We start from the raw sequence: 8599 nt of genomic DNA, 5'->3' as shown, positions 1-8599 counted from the left end.
ATATATATATATATATATATATATATATATATATATATATATATATATACACATATATATATATACACATATATATATACATATATATATGAGCAGAAATGCTTGTTGCATTTCAGAAGTTCATTTAGTAACTACAGGGTTTTAAATTTGATCCCAGCACATGACATTTTTGGCAAGTATAGCCTTGGGGTAGCTATACCTTTTAAGTGGATTTTGGTAGGCAGAAACTGTGCAGAAGCCTAAGATGGTGAGCTGGCAGAAATGTTAGCACGCCGGGTGAAATGCTTAGCAGTATTTTGTCTGCCGTTACGTTCTGAGTTCAAATTCCGCCAAAGTCGACCTTGCCGTTCATCCTTTCAGGGTCAATAAATTAAGTACCAGTTACGCACTGGGGTCGATGTAATCGACTTAATCCCTTTGTCTGTCCTTGTTTGTCCCCTTTATGTTTAGCCCCTTGTGGGCAATAAAGAAATAAGAAACTGTGCAGAAGCCTATTGTATGTATGCATGTGTGTTTATGTCTACACTACTCTAAAAACTGGTGTTAAGTATGTTGTATCCCTATAAGTTTCCTATCTTTGTTATCTGACAAATAAGTAACAGACTGAAATAAGTTCTGGGGATTGATATGATTGACTAAAATTCTTTGACAGTGTCCCAGCATGGCCACTGTCCAATTACTGAAATGAGTAGAAGAAAAAAAAAAGGATATATTACCATTATTAACAGTACAACCCACCTTAAACACAACTATTACATATAATATCAGTTAAAATAAGTTGGCTCTTAAATTTAAAATCTCAAAGGCATATGTTCAAAGCAAACTACACTTTAGTTGTGTTTGATTATCTCTAAGTTCCGACTGAGTAAACCAACTATGAACAAAGGCATTCAAGACAGGACTGTTCCATCTATTTTTTTTAAAGAAATAGTGCACGTTGGTTTACATTATTCAATATGTCCTCTTTTTAAGGCTATAAAGAGAGAGCACATTGGGCAACCCTCAGCACATTTCACTCTATCTGGTTAAAAAAAAAATCTGGCAGGAAGAAACATCAAGCCATAAAATGCTTACTCTACAAGCAAAAAGAAGGTGATTTAGTTGCTGTGCTCTCATATAAAAGCTTCCCCCTATAAGCTTCAACATGAGGACAAATGTATTTTAAATGCTATCATACATAGGATGGTCATAACAGGACTGGGGAAAGTAATTGAATGTTGATGGTCAATGAAAACAACATGTTTTGTAAGTACACATTGTAAAGATTTAATAAACGTAAGCTATATATTGGGAAGTCATGGAAACAGCACTGAGATAAAAAGAAGGAATAAAATCTGCTAGTGCTATGTCAACTAACAAAATTGTATTTCTTTGTACAGGAGAAAAGCAAGTTGAAAGATTTTGTGTTTGTTTTCTAGAGTTTTTTCTATCCTAGGATAGGCTGAAAATTCAACACAATTAACAATTACCTTTTATCTTTCTTTTTATTGTTTACACATTTTGCCTATGTTAAAGTAGGTAAGCTGAAGTTTGTTTTGTAAAAATTTGGACAATTACAGGTTGTTGGAACAAGTTTCAGCGTGCCCTTCCTACCAATCACGAGCCATTCAACTGTGAAGGAGCCACAACACAAACAATAGGGAAGGAGAGGCATATTGGGTCATTTGCCAGATATTTATCAGTTTCTCTCAACTCCAGAACAGGAAGTATGACATTATAGCATCATCCTTCCTGTGAATATAAATATTGTATTTTTCCTGATGACTACTTTTCAAGTTCGTTGTTCTGGATCACAGATTTCAGTCACTAGATTAACCAATATATCCTTGAAAATTCTGACAGTCAATGAAATTCGAAAGTGACGTATAATGGGTCACTTAAGACATAGCACAGAGACTTTTATAAATAGAAGAGAAGAAGAACTAAAGAAGTCTTCCACACCCTATGAATATGTGCCAATATCTGAAAGTGATTTAATAGCATTGTTTCATGTAATTACTGATATTTACACAGAATCAAGGAGGAAGAAGGTGATTGCATCATTATTCCAGGAGGAAAAGAGAAGTAAAAATACACCAAAGAAGCAACAAAAGTCTAAGAGTGGAAAGGAAAGAGGATAACTTGCTCCAAAATGGCAGAAAACAGGTAATGCAGAGTGTGAAAACTATGATAGTGCAGATGATTCAGAGGAAGAAGAGACTGAGTGCTCCATTTGCAAGAGATTCTGGAGCAGATACAAAGGCAGGAAGAATGAAGTTTGGTTGCTGTGTGGTCTTTGTGATGATTATATTTGCCCTTCGTGTATTTCAAGGGAAATAGATGTCAACCAAGTGTTCTTCTACAAGATGTGTACAGCTTAATCTGGACTCCTTGTGCCGAATGGAGGGCTTTATTGTGACTGATTCAAGCTTCAAAGAGACAGTTGTTCTGCAAACATGGTTGTTGTGTTTTTTTTTTTTTCATTAAGATTGAGTTTATTTACCTCTTTACTCTTTTACTTGTTTCAGTCATTTGACAGTGGCCATGCTGGAGCACCGCCTTTAGTCGACCAAATCGACCCCAGAACTTATTCTTTGGAAGCCTAGTACTTATTCTATCGGTCTCTTATGCTGAACTGCTAAGTTACGGGGACGTAAACACACCAGCATCGGTTGTCAATGGATGCTGGGGGGGGGGGCAAACACAGACACACAAACATATACACACACATACATATATATATATACATATATACGACGGGCTTCTTTCAGTTTCCGTCTACCAAATCCACTCACAAGGCTTTGGACGGCCCGAGGCTATAGTAGAAGACACTTGCCCAAGGTGCCACGCAGTAGGAACAAGCCCTGAACCATGTGGTTGGTAAGCAAGCTACTTACCACACAGCCACTCCTGCGCCTAAAGTCTGCCCCAGGTGAGGATCGAACTCATGACCTTCAGATTACTCGGCTGTTAGATCAAGATTATGAGACTGACGCGCTGCCTACTGCACTACCAAGGCAGTTTTTCATTGGACGTTTTTCATTGATTGTTTTCAACATTTGCCCACAATTTGTCATATTTTCATCCAAACAATACTCTGTGTTTCACTCCATTTGTGGATAACCCATATGTTGAAGTTTCAAATTTTTACAGTAGTTCAAATATGATTATGTATATATGAAATGAGCATTCAAAATAGCCTCCCAATTCATTGGAAGCGCTTATCAGAATCATTTTGTTCATTTGATATTGTAAATCCATGTTAACTGTTACATGTTGATTTTTAGTTGACATTGTTTTCAAAATTTTGGAAAAACTGATCTGTTATGCCCTACCCCTTCCTATAAGCTGTCCTCACAATAGCTGTAGTAATGTCTAAACATTATTATTGGGTTAGTGGTCCAACTCCACAAATTCTTACTAATTTGCTTAGCAGTCTAGTACCTTAATAATTGAGAGAAGGAAAGAATCAGTTATGAAGATGTTAGAGCGCCAGTTCAGGTCAATATCTTGTACCTTATCACCAGTGCTGCTCTCTGCCCCAGTTCCCCTACATGCAATTGAATACAGCAAGCTTCTGATGTAAGTAGATGTTTTCTTGTTTGTCTGTCGATATGTATGATGACCATAAAATCATCCTTATTGCTACACATTGTCTCTAAATGTTTTGTTACACATTTGACAGATGCCAATGCAATGGTGACTCTGGGCTTCTGTAGCGTTCTTTTCTGCTTAGATACTATGTTATCTTTCCTGATGTTTGACTACTGAAGCAACAGTCTTGACTTCCAAGCCACTACATGCATAAAAGAACAGTTATTTCAATATACTCCAGTTCACCTAACTATTAGAAATAAAAGCCAGGACATCTGGAAACCATTCTATTATACCGAATGTGCATTAAGTAGACTTTATTGTATCACTCTGCAGCATGCTAAGTGCACCCAATATATATTGCAAATGTAGTTGTTGATAGGTAAAACATCAAATCATAGAAACTGTGCTTAAAACAGAATGTGCAAATGAAATATAGACTTTGCATGCCACATAACAGGCCACCCATCTAGAAGGGCAGTAACTCTGAATAAGAACTGACAGATTAGAGGGGACATAGAAACCAATCTAGTGCCTGGAGTACCCAAGTAAGACATACAGAACAATAAGGTTGGCTGGTTTTATTTGTTGCTGCAGGTGAAACAGATGATGGACCATGGCAAAATGCTTTGAGGCTTGACCTACTCATGCCAGCACTAGAAAATAATTGACATAAAATGACAATGATGGTTAATTAATTAGTGCAGGCTCATTAATAAATGTATTGCTGTTTGAACAAATACATAGAGAATGATGTAGGCAAAGAGAAACATGTATAATGAATGGATGGAGGTTCAGATAAGACAAAGAGATATACTTAGGGGAAAATAGAAGCATTAAAGAAGAAACAAGATTATAAAGGAAGTGGTAGATGTAAAATATGAGAAAAAGAAAGTGTATGTATTATATATGTCTCCTAAACTTTGTGAAGTCCTTTGAGAGCCAAGTGTGAAGCAAATAATCTCTCCTTGTTTAGGATGCCAGTCTATTTCCATCTTATATCACCTAGAAAACTAGGTGACCAACGGTAAGTACAATAAAATATTCTATCCAGAAACATAATGAAATTATGTTAGGATAGCAGTAGATTTGAACTTGTGACCAATTCATCTCTACTTCATAAGCAGTATAAATAAGTGAATTTATTTCAATTGTTAGAGAAAAGCCAGTTTATGGACTTGGTTTTCTGAAAGCTTATCTTCTACTTAACACAGCTTGCCACAAGGTCATTTGTTAATTATAACTATACAGAAGGTTGTAAAGAATCTGACAAATTGGCAAAAGAAGACAGTAAGACATAACGTGCCTAACAACAGTAAAGGTTGCTGCTGATGCTGGAGAACGGCGGTAATGTTATTATAACTATATTGACTACCACAGTAGTGAATAAATCATGGGATTCAGTTATCATAGAAACTGGATGGTGAATGTTCTTATAGTAACAAACAAGTTTCTCAGTAAGCTAAATCTATTAGAGCATTGGGTTTGATTTCACTTTACTTATGTCACTAATGCTCTTGAAGAAAGGTTGGAGGTCACACAATCTTTTACCCCACATCTTTATAATTCTGAGATAGTCTAATATAAAATTCCAATAACATTTTATTGCAGAATCATTAAGATTTTGATGAAAAAAAAAAAAAGCTAGAAACAAAAGAAATCTCAGTTATTAGTGTATCACTGGCAACAGCCATGAAACAATAACAACGGGGAAAGAGAAAGAAAAAAAGAAGCTACTATTGATGAGAAGATAAGTGACTGATTAGTTACTATTCACCTTTCATCTTGCCAATGTGCATATGTGTGTGATGGTTCTATATTATCCAGTGACTTACATAAGAAACAAAATGGATTTTATTGATGGTGTTATGGTAACACATTGATAGAGTCAATAGAATAATTGTCAAAACTGAATAAAAAAAAATTATATGAATACACACAAATCTTTACATGAAGGCAATTTCTTTTCTTTTACTGATGATAAACATCAATTTTATTTTTTATTTAGTAGGAGTGATAGCCAGTTATGTTTGCAGGTCTTTCCAGACAAGTGGAGTCTATGTAGCTGATGTCTGACTGAACTACTGCAAGTTAATAACAGGGTGTGTTCTGAGTAGGAAAGTCTTGAATATGAATTTTGGGAAGGAGTAAAACAATAAGGATGACAACTGGAGCAAAGACATGTGCAGTAGGTAAGCTTAAGTTGAGATGATACACAAAGTGTAATTTCAGAGAAGATTTAGTAATCACTGTTAAATAAATAAATGCAAAGAAGAAATATTACATTTGTAGGCCAGAGGTTAAAACATGCTGGTGAATGAATCTTTGGTAATTAGTTTGATGGTTTTCTTTTGGGTGTAGTGTAGGATATTTGCATGTTTAGTAGCAGTGTACTCACAGATATGTGAGTAGACTTTAATGTAATTTCTTTGCTTTGTTGAGGGTCAGCTAGATATCAAGACTGGAATGTCTTCTGGCACTCGAAGAGAAAACCTAATCTTTGGCACACTGTTGTTTGAATGGCTGTTAGGCACAAGTGCAGCTGTAGTTGCTTCTGAACCACATGGTTACGGATTCAATCCCACTGTGTGGCACTTTGGGTAAGTGTCTTCTACTATAGCCCAGAGCTGACTAAAACCTTGAGAGTGGATTCGATAGATGGAAACTGAAAGAAGCCTGTCATATTTATGTATAGTGTGTGTGTGTGTCTCTCTCTCTCTCTCACCTTGTCTTGACATCAAGTGATAATTGTCAGTCATACAAGTAGTATCATTTATTTTCAATATTATGTGAAAATATATCTGTCCATGGGTAATTGTTACCTTGCTTGGAAACAGGTGAGGGTTGGTGACAAGAAGGTCAATTTGTCCATAGAAAATCTGCCTCAATAATAAACTCCATCCAACCCACGCAAGCATGGAAAAGAAGACATTAAAATGATGATGGTGTAATTACCACAAAAAGTCACCAAGGATTGAGAGACAACAATAATAATTCTGAGAAAGCTAAGAAACAAATTAGATGTGATAAGAACTAGGTTTTTTTCCCTACTGTATATCATATTACCAAGCACTGCATGACAGGGAGGTGCAGAAGTGGTTATCAAAACAGACTGATGTTCAATATGTCCAGGATGTCTCCAAAACATGTGATTAGTTGCTTCAGAATATGCTTGAGAAGACATGAGTTAAAGCTGTACAACAAGCACCTATCATTCATTTGACACTACAGATCCAGAACTAAGCATCAATCTTACAAGCCTGCTTTACTTCAGAGACATTTACATTGCATATTGTAATTGTTTAACCGTATAGAGAAATCAGATAATTGTAATAATGATGACAATCATGATGATACTGCTACAAATAAAATGCAAATCAGAAATGGCATCTATTGCTTTGGCTGTTCAAAACAAAATTTACAACATATGTAATTGATTACTTGTTCATTTTTTTAAGAGTCTCTTCTCACTTGAGAGCTATTTCACTTCTTCAGGTATTCCTTACTTAATAACCAACAATATTTAGCAACTACTCATAATTTTAAATACAAAATTCTTTTAAACAGTAACATAATAACCTGAATATATAAAGAAAGTATTTAATTGCCATTCATTTTCCCATTAGTCTTGAGCAGAGGAGCTTTTTAAGATTAAAAACTAAAATATAGGTGGTATCATGAATTAATACCCAACAGTTTGACCATGTTGTTGTTTAACAACAAATCTGTCCTGACTAAGTAAACACATGATTCAAAGGCATTTCATCCATGACCACTTCATCATTTTTGTATATGCAAGACAGTAGCACGTACACTGAGAGAATTTGGCTTGGAGGTGCAGCAACTACATAGAGAACTGTCACTGGACAATATGCTACCTCTTCATATCTATTTTCACAAGAGGAAATGACAACAGCATTAGATGAGAGGTCAGAAATATCATGGCTGACTCACACAGATGGTTGTGATTGATAAATGGCTAATAACTTGAAAACAGCTATCCAAAGAAGTTGATCAAACCTCAAAGAAGATAAGCTAAAAACTACTCTTAACAAAATCATATCTTAATATGCTTAAGAGCACTTAACATATATCAAGGCTTATAAAAAAACGTTTTTTTAAAAATATAGTTGGCTATCAAAATTTTCAGTGGTTATATATAGACAGACCGATAAAACTATGAAAGCCATTACATTATTGTGTCATGGTTGTTGCTTCCACTCTGTGTACATGCGTATACATACTTTGCAACCAACACACAAAAGAAATTAATGCACCCATAAGAGGTTAGCTACTTAAAATAATGTAGTAATTAATATTTATGAGCATATACTTGTGTTACAGGAAACATTTTGCAAAACATGAGATTTTTGCACACACAACTATTTGCTTCAAAATGAAGCCTCATGGAGTCAGAGCACCTGCTAGAAACAGCAATCAAATCTCCCTCAAATACTATCCTATTGTTTTGAAAGAGAAGGAAGGACACATGGATGATGTAGTCCAATGTCTTCTAAATACCACAGTTGTGCTAAATCAGGGCTGACTTTGAGAAATCAACAATTCAGATTAAAATAAATGAAGATGTAAAAGAAATAAAGAACAACAAAGTGTATGCAGGATTATTCAACAGTAAATAAATGTTATGCCTGTTTTTGGTTTAATAGTAAATGTGATTTTTAGTTTCAAGATATGTTATAGTGAAGAGTAGTCCAATATCCATTGTGATGAGCTACAAATCTAAAGACTTTCCTCTTATTAAAAAAAAGGCAAATATAAACACTTTCCCCACCAAAATCAGTTTAGTAGAAGCCACCCACCTTTCTTAATTGCCAGCTAATGAAATACTTATCAATCACGGAGAGTTCTTGACTGCTTCAAAGAACTCTTTTTTAAATTTCCAAATGAGAATTAGTTGGTATCAGTAACTTAGGGTGCTTTTAGGAGAGAAAGAAATTGATAATCTGGGTTATAGTCACCTCAGTAGTTTAAAGAAAAAGGCCTGTAGTTTGAAATTCTTTTATTG

At 35.1% G+C, this 8599-nt stretch overlaps 1 protein-coding gene across 4 annotated transcripts in view; it reads right to left on the bottom strand.

The window, feature by feature from the left end:
* LOC106877209 (5-aminolevulinate synthase, non-specific, mitochondrial) overlaps positions 1-8599 on the bottom strand; it is a 112360-nt gene that overhangs the window by 32513 nt on the left and 71248 nt on the right. The gene's annotated exons all lie outside the window — the stretch shown is intronic.

This window comes from Octopus bimaculoides, chromosome 6 (genome assembly GCF_001194135.2).
Source record: "Octopus bimaculoides isolate UCB-OBI-ISO-001 chromosome 6, ASM119413v2, whole genome shotgun sequence".
Classification (NCBI taxonomy): Eukaryota; Metazoa; Mollusca; class Cephalopoda; order Octopoda; family Octopodidae; genus Octopus; species Octopus bimaculoides.
Note: the sequence above shows the minus strand (reverse complement) of the source record. Positions and strands in the feature narration are given on the sequence as shown.